This window comes from Nerophis ophidion, linkage group LG07, assembly GCF_033978795.1.
Source record: "Nerophis ophidion isolate RoL-2023_Sa linkage group LG07, RoL_Noph_v1.0, whole genome shotgun sequence".
Taxonomy (NCBI): Eukaryota; Metazoa; Chordata; class Actinopteri; order Syngnathiformes; family Syngnathidae; genus Nerophis; species Nerophis ophidion.
In genome coordinates, this window is record NC_084617.1 from 25,704,403 (window position 1) to 25,726,259 (window position 21,857).

Here is a 21,857-nt window from a genome sequence, read left to right on the forward strand (position 1 = left end):
AGGAGACACGGGACGTCATGTCTGTGGACCTGGATCGTGCTGAGCTCGTGTCCTCAGACCTGCGTCCTGATTGGTCGATGGATGTGACTCAACACTGGGAAGGGTCTCAAGTCCTGGACAACGTTTTTTTTCTTGGGCAGCTTGTGGGTGAGGGACGCGTTCAGAGAGAAGACCAGAGGTTCCACTTTGTCTCGGATTGGACTCTGAAGGAGGAGGCGCAGTTCTTTAAGGAGTCAATTCTGCATCTTCTGACTAAAAACACCAAATTTGCTTCCTGACTCACCACCAGTCCCACTCTCAATGTCTTGCAGCGACGTCTCTGCACCAGCACAGAGCCCGAATACCCGCCGTCCCCGCTGTCCTTGAAAATGAGGCGGGGCTTGAGGCCGGTGACATCAGCAGCCACCGTGAAGTGGACGTCTGGCCAATGGCGAGATCGTTTTGGAAATACACGTAGAAGAAGATTAATGTCGCAAATAAAGGTCAAAGATAAATGTTAAAAACTAAATGTGTAAAATCATCATGTAGAACTGCAATTTTTAAACTGAGGTACATGTACCACTAGTGGTACATATGCTCCATCTAGTGGTGGGCTAAGGAATCACTTCATTAAAGTACAATGTTTTGTTTTTTCTACATTCAAACATTGTGTTACTGTTCAAACTGCCGGTAATGATACAGTGGCCAAAAATATTATATATACTAGTTAGATAAAACCTCTGCCTTGTTTTTAATGAATACTGAGGCGTACTTTGCTACTGTATTTTAATATTGGTCATTATGGTGGATCTTGGAGAGCCAAGTGTTTTCTGAGGTGGCACTTGGTGAAAAATATTTGAAAACCACTAATGTGGAAGGTTAATGTGGGAAATAAATGCCTAATATACTGTAAATGTTAAAAACTCAATGTGTAAAAACAATTGAAATAAATGTTAAATATAAAAGTTTAAAATGAATGTAGAAGATTAATGTCCAAAATAAATGCTGAGATAAATCCATCCATCCATCCATTTTCTACCGCTTATTCCCGCGGGGGGTGCTGGTGCCTATCTCAGCTACAATCGGGCGCGAGGTGGAGTACACCCTGGACAAGTCGCCATCTCATCGCAGGGCCAACACAGATAGACAACATTCACACTCACATTCACACACTAGGGCCAATTTATTGTAAATAAATGTAGATGGTTAATGTAAAACATAAGTATCCAAAATAAATATAAAAACTGCAGAAAATGTTGAAAAAAATTAATGTGGAAGATTATTGTGGAAAATAAATGCCCTAAGATACTGTAAATGTTAAAAACTCAACGTGTAAAAATTTTTTTCAAATAAATGTTAAATATAAAAGTTTAAAATAAATGTAGAAGATTAATGTCCAAAATAAATGCTGAAATTAATATTGTAAATAAATGTAGAAGGTTAATGTAAAAAATAAGTATCTTAAATAAATATTAAAAACTGCATAAAATGTTGAAAAAAATTAGAAAAAATAATGTGGAAGATTAATGTGGAAAATAAATGCCCTAAGATACTGTAATTTTTAAAAACTCAATGTGTAAAATAATTGTTGAAAAACATTTTCAAAACATTAATGTTGAAAAAAATGTTGAAGATTACAGTTGAAAGTAATTATGAAAATAAATGTCCAATAGAAAATGTTAATAAAAATGTTGAAATAAGTGTTGAAAATAAATATTGAGAACGTGTAAAAAATAAATGTATGAAATTAGAGTTGAAAATAAGTGTCTTAAATATATGTCAAACTAAATGTGTAAAACGAATGTTAAAAATGTTAAAAACTAAATAAATATTAAAACAAATTTGAAATAAATGTTGAAAATAAAAATTGAGAATAAATGTAAAAAAATAAATGTATGAAATCAAAGTTAAAAATGTGTGAAATAAATGTTTGAAAATAAATGTAGAAAATAAATAAAATAAAAAGTTGAAAAATATGTCAAAATAAATGTAAAAAAAAATGTATAAAACGAATGTTGAGAATAAATATTTAAAAAAAAGAATGCAATGTTGGAAATAAATGTAGAAAATAAATGTCCAAAATAAAAGTTGAAAATATATGTCGAACTAAATGTTAAAAAAATAAATGTATGAAATAAATACATAAAATAAATGTCCAAACTAAAAGTTAATATATATATATATATATATATATATATATATATATATATATGTATGTGTGTGTATATGTATGTATATATACACAATAAATATAAAAAATAAATGTTGAAAATCAATGTAATTTCGGACGTTAGAAATTTATTGACCTTGTCTTTGGACATGTTAGCTCAATCAACACAAGAGGACCGCAGAGTGTCTTTGTGTGTGTGTGTGTGTGTGTGTGTGTGTGTGTGTGCGTGCGTGCGTGCGTGCGTGCGTGCGTGCGTGCATTTCCACAGGGCAAGACTATTTTTCTCATATAATGATATCATGCTCGCTAAAGTGATGTATCACACACACACACACACACACACACACACATTACACATTGCACACAGACACACACAGTGGAGACAAGGATAAGAGGACACACAAGGACAGGTTGATGTCATTGTTTGTGTGTGGGTGTGTGTGTCACTGACTGATGTTTTGATGGTTCGTCTCGGTGGTGCTGGGCGTGACTGAGAAACATACTTCCACTTGAATACTGATACACACATACAATCAGAAGGTTAGCATATGTGTTAGCGTGTTTGTTAGCATGTTAACTCATCTGACCAGAAGTCACAGCTGCTTATGTCCACAAGGTTTGGAGACACTCTGATGGCTTTATTGAGGTGGATGACAGCACGAGACCTGGACACGATCAATAAGTCGATCAGGTGATTATTGGGTGTATCGCGTTTGTGACACAGGAAGGAGGTGTGAGACACAGAAAGCAGGTGAACAACACAGAGAGTAGGTGTGGGACACAAAGCAGGTGGGTGACACGGGAAGCAGGTGAGTGACACGGGAAGGAGGTGTGTGACACAGGAAGCGGGTGTGAGACACAGAAGGTGGGTGAGTGACACAGGAAGCGTACGTGACACACAAAGGGTGTGAATGTTACAGGTACCAGGTGAGTGGCACGGGAAGCGGGCGAGTGACACAGGAAGCGGGTGAGGTACCTGAGCAGGGCGACCGTGTCATCCAAAGAGCCGACCAGCAGATCAGGATATTTGTTCCCGTCCACATCGATTCCCGCAGACAAGGAGAATCCAAACGTGGTGAAGCGAGAAGACACGCTGCTTCCTGTGATCACCTGTAGAGGGGGCGGAGCGCAGTAAGACAGGTGTGCACCTTTGTAGAGCCATAAAGTGCGCACAGGTGTCACCTGGCTGGGTTTCGTAGGCACGCCATCTCTGCTCCCGCTGAAGATCATCACACTTCCGGTTCCGTGGAATGGCGCTCCGACTGCAAAGTCTGCAACAGATGGTCACATGACATCATGTTGTCACATGACCACAGTGCACATCCCTCACCCTGGAAGCCATCTTGATTCAGGTCTCCGGCGGCGGCGAGCGACATTCCGAAGGCCGAACCGGCGGGGCCCTTCAGAACCAAGGTGGGTCTGGAGGGAACACGACCTCCGCGTTCATGTAGACATAAACCGCCCCGCCCACTTCCTGCTGCTGATGGAAGAAGAAGGGCGCGCCCACCAGTAAGTCGCTCCACCTGCACAGAAACGTTACGAGCTGCTAGAACCTTCCCAAGATGGAGGGAGGAGCCTTTCTTATAGAAGTATCATTACAGCAAAACTATTTGCAATCTCTGTGTCAGTAATCAATTCATATGTGTGTGTACTAATTTGTGTGTCTGTATTGCAATCTGTCTAATCAATTCATATGTGTGTACTAATTTGTGTCTGTATTGCAATATGTGTGTCTAATTGATTAATGAGTGTATACTAATTTGTGTGTCTCCATTGTAATGTGTGTCTGTAATCAATTCATCTGTGCGTGTACTAATTTGTGTGTCTGTATTGCAATCTGTATGTCTATAATCAATTCAACTGTGTGTGTGTGTACTAATGTGTGTCTGTATCGCAATCTGTGTCTGTAATCAATTAATCTGTGTGTGTACTAATTTGTGTCTGTATCGCAATCTGTGCGTCTGTAATCAATTCGTGTGTGTTTGTACTAATTTGTGTGTCTGTGCAATCTGTGTCTAATCAATGCATATGTGTGTACTAATTTTCGTGTCTGTATTACAATATGTGTGTCTAATTGATTCATGTGTGTGTATACTAATTTGTTTGTCTCCATTGTAATATGTGTTTTTGTAATCAATTCATATGTGTGTGTACTAATTTGTGTCTGCATTGCAGTCTGTGTGTCTGTAATCATTTCAGCTGTGTGTGTCTATTAATTTGTGATTCTGTATTGCAATCTGTGGGTCCAATCAATTCATCTGTATGTGTACTAATTTGTGTGTATCTCAATCTGTGTGTCTGTAATCAATTTGTGTATGGTACTAATTTGTGTGTCTGAATCGCAATATGTGTATCTTTAATAAATTCATGTGTGCGTGCATGTACTAATTTGTGTGGATGTAATCAATTCATACGTGTGTACTAATGTGTGTGTCTTTATTGCAATATGTGTGTCTAATTGATTCATGTATGTCTATACTAATTTGTGTCTCCATTGTAATATGTGTGTCTGTACTAATTTGTGTGGACTATCACAATCTGTGTCTGCAATCAATGAATGTGTGTGTCTGTAATAATTTGTGTCTGTATTTGAATATGTGTACTAATTTGTGTGTCTGTATTGCAATCTATGCGACTGTAATCAATTCATGTGTGTTTACTAATTTGTGTGTCTGTATCGCAATCTGTGTGTCTGTAATCAATTCAGCTGTGTGTGTGTGTACTAATTTGTGTCTGTATCGCAATCTGTGTCTGTAATCAATTCATCTGCGTGTGTGTGTACTAATTTGTGTGTATCGCAATCCTTGCATCTAATTCATTTGTGTGTGTACCAATTTATGTGTCTGTATTGCAAAATGTGTGTGTCTAATCAATTCATGTGTGTGTGTGTACACTAATTTGTGTTTGTAGCTCAATCTGAGTGTCTGTAATTTGTGTGTCTAATTAATTCGCGTGTGTGTGCGTGTACTATGTGTGTCTGTATCACAATCTGTGTGTCTGTAATCAATTCATAAGTGTACTTATTCCTGTGTCTGTATTGCAATATGTGTGTCTAATTGATTAATGTGTGTGTATACTGTGTGCCTCCATTGTAATGTGTGTCTGTAATCCATGTGTGTGTGTACTAATTTGTGTGTCTGTATCGCAATCTGTGTGTCTGTAATCAATTCACGTGTGTCTCTTTGTGTACTAATTTGTGTGTCTGTATTTCAATGTGTGACTGTAATCAATTCGTGTGTGTGAGTACTAATTTGTGTGTCTGTATCACAATCTTTGTGTCTGTAATCAATTCATGTGTGTGTACTAATTTGTGTGTCTGTATTTCAAAATGTGTGACTGTAATCAATTCATGTCTGAGTGTACTAATTTGTGTATGTATCGCAATCAGTGTGTCTGTAATCAATTACGGTGTGTGCATGTGTACTAATTTGTGTGGGGGCGAGCAGGTAATGACCCGCAGGGTGATGTGATGCGTCTAGTGCAGCCATCCTCGGACAGCATAGTTGCATGCCTGTCTGCTGATTGCCGTGTTGCATGCCTGTCTGCTGATTGCCGTGTTGCATGCCTGCTGTTTGCTGCCTCTTGCTTCCAGGAACTGCCGCTGGCTAGCTGATCAAGAACCAAAGTGATGGAAAAGCAGAATGCGTAAGTCTTTCCTCGCCAGTACATAGCCGCTCCATCACCAAGACTTTTGCTGAGCCTCCTTATGGTAAACAGCCTGGGATCCCCCGGGGGGTGCATAGCTTACCCTTCATCCAGGCTACCACCATCCGACTGACCAGTGCATACTGGCTAACCTCTTGGTTATAGGCTACGGGAGAAACCCCTAACGAAAAACCTGTGGCTGGACCCGCTTTAGGCAGTCACCAACAGACCGGTGCTCTGGCAGTCCTCTGCAACCCTGTGCAGCAGAAGGTCGTCATGAGCTCTTCATGCCGTTGGAGGACGCCACATGGGGCCAAGACAAAACGGTGCGGGTAGAGACTGCACTACTACCACCACTTAAATCAATTCACCCCTCCTCCTTAAATCCTGCGGCGATGGGAAAGGGCGGCTGGTACAGGTCAATGATGTGACCTAGTCCGGGTGTCGGCAACATGCGGCTCTCGAGCTGCATGCGGTACTTTAGCGCCATCCTAGTGGCTCCTCCAGGGGGAGCTCCACAAACCACGTTAAACCCAGATTCCCATCTAACAAAGGTCGTAACGCATTCTCTTTCTATGCCACATCAATGTGGAATGCACTCCCAACGGGTATAAAAGTAAGTGCATCTCTATATTCCTTCAAAACCACTCTAAAACAACACCTCCAGGCAACTTAAACCCTTTACTAATACCCTCCTCCATTCACATCCCATCTCCACGGACTGTAAATAACCTAATGTAAATAATCAAATATAATTGTAATGTATTTACCTGCTCTCATGCTATCTGAACTCACTATGTTCTCTGCTGGCTGTACATATCCTACTAAGTAAGACCTACACTGTTTCAATGTCCATTTGTCTGTTGATGACTGAAGTACTGATATCAACCAAAGCTCCTCATCCCACCCCCCGGATTTTAAATAATGTAAATGATTCATTGTATATACTATGATGATTCACCTGTGTGATGACTGTATTATGCTGATAGTATATATTTGTACCATGAATTGATTAACGTGGACCCCGACTTAAACAAGTTGAAAAACTTATTCGGGTGTTACCATTTAGTGGTCAATTGTACGGAATATGTACTGAACTGTGCAATCTACTAATAAAAGTGTAACCTATTTTTATGGTTTGCCTCTTTGTTATGTTTAGTTCCTGTTATACAGTATATGCCTTGAGCTCTTATTTTGAAGGGAGATAGAACGGAAATGCCATCTTAGAGTGGAGCGGAAGTTTTGAAAGGAACGAAAATAAAGTGGTCCTCGTTTTTATTCCACATACATCAGAAGATCGCAGCCAGATGAAAGAAATCTGTGTATTTTCTGACCAGACGAAGCTTCACCGTTGCTAGCTGCGGCTAACTGAGATGAAGCTAGCTGACTCTCCGGACTTTACAGTAATTAGATGTCTTTCTTTCGCGGGACTTACATCCCACCGCTGCCACCAATGTAACCGAGGGTTTATATAAGTCGCCTAAACTGTATCACACTACAAAATAACAAACATGGAGGCTCCAGTTTCACACGAGGACCACTTTATTTTCGTTCCTTTCAAAACTTCCGCTCCACTCTAAGATGACATTATTTCCGTTCTATCTCCCTTCAAAATAAAAGCTCAAGGCATATACTGTATAACAGGAACTAAACATAACAAAGAGGCAAACCATAAAAATAGGTTACAAAAGTATCAATCAATAAATAAATAAATAAAAAGGCTTTCTGGAGCTTTTTACACAATGTATGAAAATGGAAAAGATGGTGGAAAAAATATATTTTTTGTTTTATTATAGTTTCTGTAAGACAAAAAACAAGACACAACCCTTCCTATTTTTTAGAAATCAATGTTTATATTAAACATTATTCATGAGAGGATTTGATGAGGGACGTTTTTCTTACTAATTTATGTGGTCCTTGAACGCACCGTAGTCTCTCTTTACATTTACAACTTTCTCAGATGCAGCCACAGTAAGACATGTTTAATGACACTCCTTCTTTGTCTCATTTTGTCCAACAAATGTTTCATGCTGTGCTTGGATGTACAAACGTGAGCTTTTTTTAATTGTTATTGACTTGTGTGGAGTGATAATCAGGCATATTTGGTCACTGCAAGACTGCAAGCTAATTGATGCTAACATGCTATTTAGGCTAGCTGCATGTACATATTGTATCATTACGCCTCGTTTGTAGCTAAATTTGATGTCATTTCATATCCTTTACTTATGTCCTCACTGTATTTAATTTATATTTGCATGTCTGATAGTTGTTTGTGTGACATGTCATTATAGACCACAGCAAACATTACCTAGCTTGCCAAAGATAGTAATAAATCCATTAGAAGAAGACGGCCTGCTTTTTCCTTTAACTTAGACCAGGGGTGTCCAAAGTGCGGCCCGGGGGCCATTTGCGGCCCGCAGGTCATATTTTAACGGCCCCACGGCACATTTTAAAAATACTATGGTAAAAAATTAAAACATAAAAAGTGGTATAAAAGAGGAAATGTAAAATGTAACAGGAACATTTTGCAATGTTTACTCTAATAACACACAGTTGCCATGAAGGCGATTTCTTTCTTTAAAAAATAATAAATGAATCAAAATCAATGTCATTATGAATTATTGACCTATTCAAGGCTCCAATTACGTCACATTAAATATTCCACTTCGAGATATTTTTGTGGGCAAATATTTGATATTTTGTGTTTGCCATATAAAAAACTGAGCTGTTTTTTTTTTTTTCAAAGAAAGGCCAAAAACGAACAAACAAAAAACATAAACTACATATAAACTTATAATTGACGAATAGATCTTAAGTTGATCTTGAGACCATTGTGTTAAAAGTAAACAGTAAAAAAAAAATATATAATTTATTTTTTAACACTTTAATGAGTAGGACCCTTTTGGATCAGTGTGTTTTGTTTTTAAGTGTCATTGCACAAAAAATAATAGTGAATTATAATCAATGGTGTTATGAGTTGTTGACATTTTTAGGGCTCCAATTATTATATAATCTCAAATATTCTACTTAAAAATTTTATTGGGTGGAAATATTGCATATTTTGTGTTTTTTTTCCATAAACTAAACATGGTTTTCTCTGACAAAAAGAGCATACAATTAAAATTTTTAAAAACGTCATATTGACAGATAGACCTAATGTTGATATAGAGATTTAAAACTTGAATAATAATAAACATAATAATACTAAATAATGAAACATTTTTAACATTTTATTTTTACCAAAACCCTTTGGAGTCCCCTGGATCAAGCCTGAGTGGAGGCCTATATGTATATTTTTTATACATATATTGGATTGTTTCTTAAAATAAATGGCCCCCGCTTGCTTTGAATTTTCAGTGTGCGGCCCTTAGTGGAAAAAGTTTGGACACCCCTGACTTAGACAAACACATCTATACCTTTGGCCATTCTAAGATAGACATTTCCATGAGTAATCTCACCCTCTGTGAAGCCTCCGTTTTACTCATGTTTTCCAATGTTACAAAAATGTGTAGAATAAATATTACATTTCAACATTTCTATCAACAAAGATTTGTGTCAGCTTGTGAAACTTAATCATTTTGATAGTTAATAGCTAATTTAAACACAATCACCATGTGTTACCTTCACCATAAGAATTATATAAGGCTTTTAATTTTTTGCAGCTACAGAATAATTTTTTGGGTGTATTTTTGGTCCAATATGGCTCTTTCAACATTTTGGGTTACCGACCCCTGACTTAGTCCAAGCCTGCCCGTAGGCAGGCGGTGTGCGAGTGAAGGTCGCTGTGGCATGGGAGGGAACTACATGCCTCCCCACCAGCTTCGCACGTAACTGAGCAGCACCGCTCTGCTCACCCTGAAATGGGAAGGGCCTAGAAAAGGTGGCCTAAGAGTTGTCTTTTCCTCATCGCCCGGCCAGCCTACCGCAGTTGCCGGGCCATCCCTTTATGCGGTCGAAAACAAACGTACAAGAGAAACAAAACTCCCTTCACAATAGCGTCATGTAACATCCGCACACTTTTGGATGTGCGTGATCTCTCCTGCAGCACTCGTTGCACATCAACTAAACCGATACGGCATTGATGTAGCCGCCCTGAGCGAATCCCGCTTACATGGGGAAGACTCAATCACGGAGGCGGAAGAAGGCTACACCTCCTTCTGGAAGAGTCATCCAAAAGGGTCCCGTCGTCCACATGGAGTGGGTTTTGCTGCCAGGACAAGCCTGCTTCACAAGATCCCAGAGTCTCCAGTAGGTATAAGCGAGAGGCTCATGACGTGGCGTGTACCACTCCCCAAAAATCGCCATGTCACCCTTATCAGCGCTTACGCCCCAATCCTGGATGCAGACCTCGAGAGCAAGGACACACTCTATGCCTCACTAAACTCCGCCGTAGAAGGAACGCCTCCCACCGACAAGCTCATACTCTTCGGGAAGCAGGTGACACAAATTAGTAGGCGGACATGTGACTCAAATTACAGACACACAGATTGAGATACAGACACACAAATTAGTAGGCGGACATGTGACCCATATTACACACACACATCTTGAGATACAGACACACAAATTAGTAGGTGGACATGTGACTCAGTTTACACACACAGACTGAGATAGAGACACACAATTAGTTGGTGGACATGTGACTCAGATTAGATGCACACAAATTGAGAAACAGACACACAAATTGGTGGGCAGACATGTGACCCAGATTATACACACACAAATTGAGATACAGACACAAATTAGTAAGTGGACATGTGACTCAGTTCACACACACACACACACACACACACACACACACACACACACACAGATTGAGATACAGACACACAAATTATTTCAAAGATACTGTACATGAATTAGATTACACATACAGAGATTGAGATACGGACACACAAATTAGTAGGCAGACATGTGACCCATATTACACACACACAGCTTGAGATACAGACACACAAATTAGTTGACAGACATGTGACTCAGATTACATGCACACAAATTGAGATACAGACCCACAAATTAGTAGGCAGACATGTGACTCAGATTACAGACACACAAATTGAGACACAGACACACAAATTAGTAGGCGGACATATGACCCAGATTACACACACACAAATTGAGGTACAGACACACAAATTAGGAGGTGGAAATGTGACTCAGTTTACACACACACACGGATTGAGATACTGACACACAAATTAGTAGGCGGACATTTGACCCAGATTACACGCACACAGATTGAGATACAGACACACGAATTAGTTCACAGATGCATGAGTTAGATTACACACACACAGATTGAGATACAGTCACACAAACTAGTAGGCGGACATGTGACTCAGATTACATGCAAACAAATTGAGATACAGACACACAAATTGGTCGGCAAACATGTGACTCAGATTACAGACACACAAATTGAGATACAGACAAACAAATTAGTAGGCGGATATGTGACCCATATTACACGCACACAGATTGAGATACACACAAATTAGTTGACGGAGATGTGACTCAGATTACATGCACACAAATTGAGATACAGACACACAAATTGGTAGGCAGACATGTGACTCAGATTACAGACACACAAATTGAGATACAGACACACAAAGTAGGAGGCGGACATGTGACCCAGATTACACACACACAAGTTGAGGTACAGACACACAAATTAGGAGGTGGAAATGTGGCTCAGTTTACACACACATGGATTGAGATACAGACACACGAATTAGTAGGCGGACATATGACCCAGATTACACGCACGCGGATTGAGATAGAGACACACAAATTAGTTCAGAGATGCAAGAGTTATATTACACACACACAGATTGAGATACAGTCACACAAATTAGTAGGCGGACATGTGACTCATATTACATGCAAACAAATTGAGATACAGACACACAAATTGGTCGGCAAACATGTGACTCAGATTACAGACACACAAATTGAGATACAGACAAACAAATTAGTAGGCGGATATGTGACCCATATTACACGCACACAGATTGAGATACACACAAATTAGTTGACGGAGATGTGACTCAGATTACATGCACACAAATTGAGATACAGACACACAAATTGGTAGGCAGACATGTGACTCAGATTACAGACACACAAATTGAGATACAGACACACAAAGTAGGAGGCGGACATGTGACCCAGATTACACACACACAAGTTGAGGTACAGACACACAAATTAGGAGGTGGAAATGTGGCTCAGTTTACACACACATGGATTGAGATACAGACACACGAATTAGTAGGCGGACATATGACCCAGATTACACGCACGCGGATTGAGATAGAGACACACAAATTAGTTCACAGATGCAAGAGTTATATTACACACACACAGATTGAGATACAGTCACACAAATTAGTAGGCGGACATGTGACTCATATTACATGCAAACAAATTGAGATACAGACACACAAATTGGTAGGCAAACATGTGACTCAGATTACAGACACACAAATTGAGATACAGACAAACAAATTAGTAGGCGGATATGTGACCCATATTACACGCACACAGATTGAGATACACACAAATTAGTTGACGGACATCTGACTCAGATTACATGCACACAAATTGAGATACAGACACACAAATTGGTAGGCAGACATGTGACTCAGATTACAGACACACAAATTGAGATACAGACACACAAATTGAGATACCGACACACAAAGTAGTAGGCGGACATGTGACCCATATTACACACAAATTGAGGTACAGACAGACAAATTAGGAGGTGGAAATGTGGCTCAGATTACACGCACACGGATTGAGATACAGACACACAAATTAGTTCACGGATGCATGAGTTATATTACACACACACAGATTGAGATACAGTCACACAAATAAGTAGGCGGACATGTGACTCAGATTACATGCAAACAAATTGAGATACAGACACACAAATTAGATACAGACACACAAATTGATAGGCAAACATGTGACTCAGATTACAGACACACAAATTGAGATACAGACAAACAAATTAGTAGGCGGATAGGTGACCCATATTACACGCACACAGATTGAGATACAGACACATAAATTAGTTGACGGACATGTGACTCAGATTACATGCACACAAATTGAGATACAGACATACAAATTGGTAGGCAGACATGTGACTCAGATTACAGACACACAAATTGAGATACAGACACACAAATTAGTAGGCAGACATGTGACCCAGATTACACACACACAAGTTGAGGTACAGACACACAAATTAAGAGGTTGAAATGTGACTCAGTTTACACACACCCACGGATTGAGATACAGACACACAAATTAGTAGGCGGACATGTGACTCAGATTACATGCAAACAAATTGAGATACAGACACACAAATTGGTAGGCAAACATGTGACTCAGATTACAAACACACAAATTGAGATACAGACAAACAAATTAGTAGGCGGATATGTGAACCATATTACACGCACACAGATTGAGAAACAGACACACAAATTAGCTCACAGATACATGAGTTAGATTACACACACACAGATTGAGATACAGTCACACAAATTAGTAGGCGGACATGTGACTCAGATTACATGCACACAAATTTAGATACAGACACACAAATTGGTAGGCGGACATGTGAACCAGATTACACGCACACAGATTGAGATAAACACACAAATTAGTTGACGGACATGTGACTCAGATTACATGCACACAAATTGAGAAACAGACACACAAATTGGTAGGCAGACATGTGACCCAGATTATACACACACAAATTGAGATACAGACACACAATTTAGAAGGTGGACATGTGACTCAGTTTACACACACAAATAATGTGATACGGACACACTAATTAGTTCACAGATTATTGAGTTAGATTACACACACACAGATTGAGATACAGACACACAAATTAGCAGGCAAACACGTGAACCGTATTATACACACACACATCTTGAGATAGACACGCAAATTAGTTGATGGACATGTGACTCAGATTACATGCACACAAATTGAGATACAGACACACAAATTGGTAGGCAGACATGTGACTCAGATTACAGACACACAAATTGAGATACAGACACACAAATTAGTAGGTGGACATAAATTGAGATGATAGTACACAGACAGATTGATATACAGACACACAAATCAGTGCACACACAGACTGAGCTACAATCACACAAATTAGTAGGCGGACATGTGACCCATATTACACACACACACATCTTGAGATACAGACACACAAATTAGCAGGCAGACATGTGACCCAGATTACACGCACACAGAATGTGATACAGACACACAAGTTACTTCACAGATACATAAATTAAATTACAGATTGAGATACGGACACACAAATTAGAAGGTGGACATGTGACTCAGTTTACACACACACAGATTGAGATACAGACACACAAATTAGTAGGCGGACATGCGACTCAGATTAGATGCACACAAATTGAGATACAGACACACACATTGGTAGGCAGACATGTGACTCAGATTGCAAACACACAAATTGAGATACAGACACACAAAGTAGTAGGCGGACATGTGACCCAGATTACACACACACAAATTGAGATACAGACACACAAATTAGTAGATGGACATGTGATCCAGATTACACGCACACAAATTGAAATACAGACATACAAATTAATAGGTGGACATGCGACTCAGTTTACACACAAACGGATTGAGATACAGACACACAAATTACTAAGCGGACATGTGAACCTAATTACTCGCACATACATTGAGATAGACACACAAATTAGTTGACGGACATGTGACTCAGATTACATGCACACAAATTGAGAAACAGACACACAAATTGGTAGGCAGACATGTGATCCAGATTATACACACACAAATTGAGATACAGACACACAAATTAGTAGGTGGACATGTGACTCAGTTTACACACACACAGATAATGTGATACAGACACACAAATTAGATCACAGATCTGAGTTAGATTACACACACACAGATTTAGATACAGATACACGAATTAGCAGGCAGACACGTGAGCCATATTACACACACACACAGCTTGAGATAGACATACAAATTAGTTGATGGACATGTGACTCAGAGAACATGCACACAAATTGAGATACAGACACACAAATTGGTAGGCAGACATGTGACTCAGATTACAGACACACAAATTGAGATACAGACACACAAATTAGTAGGTGGACATAAATTGAAATGATAGTACACAGACTTAGATTGCTATACAGACACGCAAATCAGTGCACATACAGACTGAGCTACAATTACACAAATTAGTGGGCGGACATGTGACCCATATTACACACACACACACACACACACACACACACACACACAGCTTGAGATAGACACACAATCTAGTTGGCGGACATGTGACTAGATTACATGCACACAAATTGAGATACAGACACACAAATTGGTAGGCAGACATGTGAATCAGATTACACACACACAAATTAAGATACAGAAACACAAATTAGTAGGTGGACATGTGACTCAGTTTACACACACACAGATTGAGATACAGACACACAAATTAGTAGGCGGACATGTGACCCATATTACACACACACAGCTTGAGATGGATACACAAATTAGTTGGCAAAAATGTGACTCAGATTACATGCACACAAATTGAGATACAGACACAAATTGGTAGGCAGACATGTGACTCAGATTATAGACACACACATTGAAATACAGACACACAAATTAGTAGGCAGACATGTGACTCAGTTTACAGACACAAATTGAGATACAGACACACAAATTAGTAGGTGGACATGTGACTCAGTTTACACACACAGATTGAGATACAGACACACAAATTAGTAGGCGGGCATGTGACCCAGATTACACACACCGAGATTCAGATACACACACAAATTAGTTCATGGACATAAATTGAGATGATAGTACACAGAAACAGATTGAGATACAGACCCACTAACCAGTGCACACGCACATTAATCAGATTACACAAACACAGAATGAGATACAGACACACAAATTAGTACACAGAAAGATTAATCAGATTACACACACACAGATCGATATTCGGACACACAAATCAGTACACAGACTAGTGAATCAGATTACACGCACACAGATTCAGATACATACACAAATTAGTACATGGACATAAATTGAGATGATAGTACACAGACACAGATTGCGATACAGACACACAAATCGGTACACACACACATGAATTAGATTACACTCACACAGATTGAGATGCGCATTTGCAAATAGTTTTGCTGCAATAAAACTTCCATACTCTCTCGTTACCCGTCGTTGTCGAGGTCCGAGGTCACCACCGCGTTGCCAAAATAGGAACCTGTTTGCTCTCCTCGCAGCGTCTGGCCGACGGTCAGCGAGCCGCCATGTTTGACCGCCAGCAGCACGGAGCCACGGGCGTCGTCCTTGGTGTCCTTCGGTGCTCCTGCTCGTCAACATGGCCGCCGGTCAACCCATTGATCATGGCCCAGATTTGAAGCCACAGACAAGAAGTGGTCACCTGTTACGATGGTGTCGTCGTCTTGAGAGAGAAGCGCCCGAGCCTGACTGACTGAATACCCTGCGCACGCACACACACACGCATTACAAGGTAATTAGCACGTTGGCGTTAGCACGCAGGTAAAGACACACCGGACCTATGTAGATGTTTCTTCGCTGCAGGTTGTCCAAGGAGCTCCGCCTGGTATCGAAGGCAACGTGTGGATTCATCCATGACACGTGAACGTTTCCTTCAATGGGAAGCAACAGTCAATGCGGCGGCGAGAGACATGAGGACTGAGCAGTCCATACCTTGCCACTGGTAACTTCCGGGCGAGCCCACGATGACCTCGTTTTGAGTGATGGCGGCAGAAATTCCCATGTTGCACATGACCTCCCCGCTGATGTCCCCTAAGTGACTGCACACACACACACACACTGGTTTAAATGTAACTTAGATATTGGGTTTCACTATATAAAAGCACTTTGAGTCACTAGAGAAAAGCGCTATATACAAGTAGGGCAAAAAAGTATTTAGTCAGCCACCGATTGTGCAAGTTCTCCCACTTAAAATGATGACAGAGGTCTGTAATTTTCATCATAGGTACACTTCAACTGTGAGAGACAGAATGTAAAAAAAAATCCAGGAATTCACATTGTAGGAATTTTTGAGAATTTATTTGTAAATTATGGTGGAAAATAAGTATTTGGTCAACCATTCAAAGCTCTCACTGATGGAAGGAGGTTTTGGCTCAAAATGCAACTCAGTATTCTTCTTCCTCCAAACACGACGAGTTGAGTTTATACCAAAATGGATACATGGATGGTACAGCAGATGATTGGGAGAATGTCATGTGGTCAGATGAAACCAAATTAGAACTTTTTGGTATAAACTCAACTCGTCGTGTTTGGAGGAAGAAGAATACTGAGTTGCATCCCAAGAACACCACACCTACTGAGAAGCATGGGGGTGGAAACATCATGCTTTGGGGCTGTTTTTCTGCTAAGGGGAGAGGACGATTGATCCGTGTTAAGGAAAGAATGAATGGGGCCATGTATCGTGAGATTTTGAGCCAAAACCTCCTTCCATCAGTGAGAGCTTTGAATGGTTGACCAAATACTTATTTTCCACCATAATTTACAAATAAATCCTTTAAAATACCTACAATGTGAATTCCTGGATTTTTTTTTCACATTCTGTCTCTCACAGTTGAAGTGTACCTATGATAAAATTACAGACCTCTGTCATCATTTTAAGTGGGAGAACTTGCGCAATCGGTGGCTGACTAAATACTTTTTTGCCCCACTGTAACTTAGATACTGGGTTTCACTATGTAAAAGCACTTTGAGTCATTAGAGAAAAGCGCTATATAAATATAATTCACTTCACACACACACACACACACACACACACACACACACACACACACACACACACAAAAGGGGGGGGGGGATTTGCTGAGCGCCGCTACATGGTGTCTTGTGACCTACCTGCAGACCTGGTCGGGGTTCTGCCAGTGGAGATCGGCGTCGTCGTACTGCAGGTCGTTGCCACGGAGATAACAGCGGCCGATCATGTGTCTGAGTTTGGACGCCCCGTAAACCTTCGCGAAGCGATGGCCGCACACCTGCGGGCGCCGTTTAGCTGGTTAGCTCACTGTTCACTTCACACTCTCGTCGATACCATCATTGTGATGACAGCTGTCAATCATATGTCCACTCACCAGGACCCTTCCCCCGGGGCGCCCCTGACTGGCCAGCGACACGCCCAGCCACATGTCCTCAATCAGGTCCTCAGACACATTCAAGTCTAAAACAGAAGTGTAAAAGTAGGCGGGGCTTTTGGGATTGATGCATTTTTACCTGGTTGGATGAGCAACATCCTCCTGCAGTCTGATTGGTTGGCAGTGATTGGGCAGCTGTACACGCCCCCCGTGTAATTGGCAGCTACATTAGGCTCCGCCCTCTCTCTGGGAGCTCCGACCAATAGTCTTTGACCGTGAGACAGAAGGAAAGGTGCAGACTGAGGTCCACGATGTCTCATGGAATATGATCAAGAGCATGAGAAGGAAAGACCAGCCTTTCAGGTCAGAGGTCAGAGGTCACTCACAGGTACTGGTCGGACTTCAGGTCAGGGTGGAAGGCCACAGAAAGTCCAAACAGGCTTCTGTCTGTGCCCGTCTTCAGCAGCGGGAAGGATGTGTCCACGTTAGACGCCACGCACACAGACACACACACGCTCAGCAACAGGCACGCACACGTCGCCATGGAGACGCACCTTCCGACACGTTATGCACACCATACACACGTTATAAGTCACGTCATGGTCAGATGCAATATCATGGACTCATGCATGTAATATTGTAATAGTACAAAGATGTAATACAATAATTAACAATGTCATACAATAATCAGTTAAATGATGTAATGGAACAATTAATAAAATATGTAATACAATATTTTAATACAGGATGCAATAGAACAATTGATCAAATATGTAATACAATGATTAATAAAAATATGTAATATAATTATTAATTAGATATGTATATCAATAACAAAAGATTAATTAAAATAATCATTAAAATACGTAATATGATAATCCATCCATCCATCCATTGCTACCGCTTATTCCCTTTGGGGTGGCTGGGGGCGCTGGTGCCTATATGATAATAAAATATGTAATATAATAATTCATAAAATATGTAATGTAATAATTCATAAAATATGTAATAGAGTAACAAAATATGAATTACAATAATTACTGATAGTTGCAATAAAGGATGTAGTAGAATATTACTAGCAGATGTAATACAATAATAAATGATGTAATAGAATATTGATAAAATATGTAATACAATAATAAAGTATGTAATACAATATTAATAATAGATGTAATACAATAATACGGGATGTAATAGAATATTATTAAAATATGTAATAAAATACTAAAATATGTAATACAATATTAATAACAGTTGCAATACAATAATAAAGGATGTAATAGAATATTAATAACAGATGTAATACAATAATGTTCTAATAGAATATTAATAAAGTATGTAATACAATAATAACAATTGTAATAGAATATTACTAACAGATGTAGTATAATAAAGGATGTAAGAGAATATTATTAAGAGGTGTAATACAATAATAAAGGATGTAATACAATATTAATAAAAGATGTAATACAATAACAAAGCTGTAATAGGATATTAACAAACTATGTAATACCATAATAAATGATGTAATAGAATATTAACATATGTTATACAATTATAAAGGATGTAATAGAATATTAACATGTGTAATACAATAATAAAGGATGTAATAGAATATTATTAACATATGTAATACATTAATAAATGATGTAATAGAATATTAATAACAGATGTAATACAATAATAAAGGATTCAATAGAATATTAATAACAGATGTAATACAATAATAAAGGATTTAATAGAATGTTAATAACTGTTGTAATGCAATAATAAAGGATGTAATAGAATATTATTAAAATGTATAAGACAAAAATAAAGAGTGTAATACAATATTAATAAAATATGTAATACAATAATAAAGGATGTAATAGAATATTAACATATGTAATACAATAATAAAGGATGTAACAACATATTAACATATGTAATACAATAATAAAGGATGTAATATAATATTATAAACATATGTAATACAATAATAAAGGATGTAGTTGAATATTAATAACAGATGTAATACAATAATAAAGGATGTAATAGAATATTAATAACTGTTCCGCCCGATTGTAGCTGAGATAGGCGCCAGCGCCCCCCGCGACCCCGAAAGGGAATAAGCGGTAGAAAATGGATGGATGGATGTAATACAATAATAAAGGATCTAATAGAATATTAACATATGTAATACAAAAATAAAGGATGTAATAGAATATTAACATATATAATACAATAATAAAGGATGTAATAGAATATTATTAATATATGTAATACAATAATAAAGGATGTAATAGAATATTACTAACAGATGTAATACAATAATAAAGGATGTAATAGAATATTAATAACAGATGTAATACAATAATAAAGGATGTAATAGAATATTATTAACTGTTGTAATACAATAATAAAGGAAGTAGTAGAATAATATTAAAAGTTGCAATATAATAATAAAGGCTGTAATAGGATATTAATAAAAGATGTAATAAATAATAAAGCTGCAATAGAATATTAACAAAATATGTAATACATTAATAAAGCTGTAATATAACATTAATAACAAATGTAATACAATAATAAAGGACGTAATACAATAATAAAGGATGTTGTACAATGATAAATAAAGCATGTAAAGTATGTAATAACTCATCAAATGATAATAAATAAATAATGATAATAATGATAAAGCTATTACAGGACATAAGTAAATAAGTAAATATGAGCCAAGAGGAAAAAACGATACAAACATGTTGAGTTGTGAAGAAAAAGAAGGTATAGTAGCTTCAGGTCGTCAGTTTGATTCCCACTAGCCTGATGTTACTCGTCCTTGCCCACTTGTCCACTGACGTGATGTCGCCTCCCGCTCTTCTTCCTCATCTTCTTCCTATTCTTCCTCATCTTCCTCTTCTCATTCTCCAGCCAGCCGAAGCACTCAAATGAAATCATGTCTGCACGCCCGCCTACAAAACACACACACGCACGCACGCACACACACACACACACACACACACACACACACACACACACACACACACACACACACACACACACACACACACACACACACACAACATTGAAGGTGCCACACCACCAAACCTCCCGAATACGCGTGTGTGTGTGTGTGTGTGTGTGTGTGTGTGTGTGTGTGTGCGTGTGTGTGTGCGCGTGCGTGGGTGTGTGTGTGTGTGTGTGGGTTGGTGGGTGGGAGGGTGCGTGTGTGCGTGCGTGCGTGCACTACAGTCAGGTTTGTCTTGCTTCCTGTCTTTGTGATGAAAAGTTCCTGTGCTAAACGAGAAGGTTGATTGATTGAGCAGGAAGTACGCCCTCTACAGCACACAATCAGTAGCAACAGCAGACCAAACATGAAGAAAATAAAACTTTTATTTTGACAGTTCAATGAAGCAGTATCATGATGTCATACAGCAACAAACACAATTCCAGGAAATAGGTTGTGTGGTCAAAGGTCAGCGTTTGACTTAATAAAGAGTGAAATCAATTCACTCTATGTTCAAGTCTAGTTCATTCTATATCTAACTCTATGTTTAACTCTGTTTAAGTCTATTTAATTAGATATTTAACTATGTTTAACTCTGTTTGAGTCTATTTAATTATATATCTAACTATGTTTAACCGTCTATTTAATTCTAAGTTTAACTCTGTTTAAGTCTGTTTAATTTTACATTCAACTCTGTTTAAGTCTATTTAATGATATATCTAACTATGTTTACTCTGTGTAAGTCTATTTAATTTTATGTATCTAACTATGTTTGACTTTATTTAATTATATATTCAACTCTGTTTAAGTGTAT

The 21,857-nt window shown here is 38.7% G+C and overlaps 1 protein-coding gene and 1 pseudogene across 1 annotated transcript in view; one reads left to right on the top strand and one right to left on the bottom strand.

The window, feature by feature from the left end:
* Window positions 1-961, top strand: part of rdm1 (RAD52 motif containing 1) — a 27,667-nt gene extending 26,706 nt beyond the window's left edge. The window contains exon 9 of the mRNA XM_061905803.1: window positions 312-961. The gene's annotated coding sequence lies outside the window, so the exon portion shown is untranslated. The remainder of the gene's footprint in view (window positions 1-311) is intronic.
* LOC133556151 (integrin alpha-3-like) overlaps window positions 1-21,020 on the bottom strand; it is a 27,610-nt pseudogene extending 6,590 nt beyond the window's left edge.
* Between the last annotated feature and the right edge of the window lie 837 nt (window positions 21,021-21,857).